The sequence below is a fragment of the Oncorhynchus keta genome, chromosome 28, assembly GCF_023373465.1.
Source record: "Oncorhynchus keta strain PuntledgeMale-10-30-2019 chromosome 28, Oket_V2, whole genome shotgun sequence".
Lineage (NCBI taxonomy): Eukaryota > Metazoa > Chordata > Actinopteri > Salmoniformes > Salmonidae > Oncorhynchus > Oncorhynchus keta.
The window spans coordinates 78,648,217-78,650,716 of NC_068448.1; the positions used below are offsets into that span (position 1 = coordinate 78,648,217).

Sequence of the window (2,500 nt, forward strand, 5' to 3'; positions counted from 1 at the left end):
TTAAATAAATGTGAAAAAAAAAACTCTCCAGAGATGTTTGATCGGGTTTATGTCACATCACGTTATATCGACCATAGCTTTGATTGGACTGATCATGTCAACATCATGCTTTCAAAATCTTAGCTCGCGGTCATCATCATGAATCACGTCGAAAATCTACTCGCAAATCCTTTTCAACCCTTGTCATATGAAGAGTAATTATATATATAATGTATCGGTGCTCATCGGCCATTGGACATAAACATTAGACAACAAGTTGGAAATCCCAAATTCAACAATGAGTGGTTTGGATGATATCAGTGGCTAAGTGCAAGTGTTTCAATAGCCTGCTATTGTGTGTGGTCCAAGTCTGGGTTTAAAGGTCTCTTTTCCAAGCTAAAAAGGATAAACATTCAACATTGACCATGCTATCAATCCAGCATGACTTCTGCTGCGCAGAATAATATTATTCTTAATATTATTATTATTATTGTTATTATTATTATTGTTATTGTTATTATTATTATTATTATTATTGTTATTATTATTATTATTAATAGTTATTATTATTATTATTGTTATTATTATTATTATTATTGTTATTGTTATTGTCATTATTATTATTATTATTAAAATTATTATTATTATTATTGTTATTGTTATTATTATTATTATTGTTATTGTTATTATTATTATTATTGTTATTATTAAATTGTTATTATTATTATTATTCTTATTATTGTTGTTATTATTATTATTATTGTTATTATTATTATTGTTATTATTATTATTATTGTTATTATTATTATTATTGCTATTATTGTTATTATTATTATTGCTATTATTATTATTATTGTTATTATTATTTTTATTGTTATTATTATTATTATTATTACTATTATTACTATTATTATTGTTATTATTATTATTATTATTGTTATTATTATTGTTATTATTGTTATTATTATTGTTGTTATTATTATTATTATTGTTATTATTATGATTATTATACTGCTGTATTGAGAGCAAGAGGAACGTTTTTAGGCATGTTTTTAAAAACCAGTGAAACTGTGTGATGGACCGACGCTGTCGTCACATTTCTGTGGACTCTAAAAAAACGACGACTTCTAATTTTTAGCTATTTATATGACATGAATTTCAAACAAACACATAATTATTTGTTAAACCCAACATCATTCTATATGTGGTGGTGGTATTGTTGTTACTGTACATTTATATATCCAGATAACTCTGGATCCACAATCCAAAGCACACATGGAAATGCAATTATTTTTCTTGACTATACCCTCTGTCAAATATAAATAGGCGTCTAGTCGATGAATCATAATTTAGTCCGAGGAGATTTTCAGGACACCGTTTCAATCACCATAAAAGAGGAAACTCCCGGGAGTAACAGTTCACAAATCAATTTTTTATTAATTTAAACACAATCAAATAATAATGTCAAAAAACATCTGTACACATCTTTTTGTTTTTGCAGACACAACAAACCTTTTGTGTTTTTTCCTCCACGAGGCCCATGTTATTAGTGAAAGTATTTCCAGTTTTGCATTTATAATTGCAACATAATAAAAATAAAAACAAGTATTTTGCTGTACGTATGAATTCTATAAAAACATTTTTCCGTTGTCTACCTACCTATCTGATATCTTAATCTAGCAGCAATATGTATGTCCCCCTGAAAGAGCTATGGGGAGAAGTTGCTTTTAGAGAGAGAGAGAGAGAGAGAGAGAGAGAGAGAGAAATCACAAATGTAGAGAGAGAGAGAGAAGTATGTCGTTTTGCTGCCGTTGCCAGGGGGAAAAGAGATCGGTCATCACCGTAACGACACCAGCATAGCAACAGTGAGCATGTGCAGAGGGAGTTGGGGAAGGGGGGGGGGGACATAGAAACCGACCTAGACGCAGTTCCTGTCTTAAGAAATTCACAGTTGATAGCACATGTATGCATGTTCTTAATAACCCCTTTGTCTTCGGGGGAAGTAGTGGCTTTTTCTTCTTCTCAGTACAGTTATCACCTATCTATCCCACCACTTCAGTCCCCAGTCCTATCATAACAAGAGCTCAGTACAGTTATCACCTATCTATCCCACCACTTCAGTCCTATCATAACAAGAGCTCAGTACAGTCATCACCTATCTATCCCACCACTTCAGTCCCCAGTCCTATCATAACAAGAGCTCAGTACAATTATCACCTATCTATCCCACCACTTCAGTCCCCAGTCCTATCATAACAAGAGCTCAGTACAGTTATCACCTATCTATCCCACCACTTCAGTCCTATCATAACAAGAGCTCAGTACAGTCATCACCTATCTATCCCACCACTTCAGTCCCCAGTCCTATCATAACAAGAGCTCAGTACAATTATCACCTATCTATCCCACCACTTCAGTCCCCAGTCCTATCATAACAAGAGCTCAGTACAGTTATCACCTATCTATCCCACCACTTCAGTCCATAGTCCTATCATAACAAGAGCTCAGTACAGTCATCACC

The 2,500-nt window shown here is 32.4% G+C and overlaps 1 long non-coding RNA gene across 14 annotated transcripts in view; it reads right to left on the reverse strand.

Annotated features, from left to right (window-relative positions):
- Window positions 1-1,390: 1,390 nt before the first annotated feature.
- Window positions 1,391-2,500, reverse strand: part of LOC127912938 (uncharacterized) — a 4,467-nt gene continuing 3,357 nt past the window's right edge. For 2 of the 14 annotated variants that reach the window (XR_008084182.1, XR_008084179.1), the window contains 4 exons: window position 2,500; window positions 2,376-2,437; window positions 2,197-2,313; window positions 1,391-2,134 (listed from right to left, as the gene is read on the reverse strand). The exon at window position 2,500 is cut by the window's right edge. This is a non-coding gene — a long non-coding RNA (uncharacterized LOC127912938). The other 12 variants (XR_008084183.1, XR_008084192.1, XR_008084190.1 and 9 more) reach the window with 11 other exon arrangements.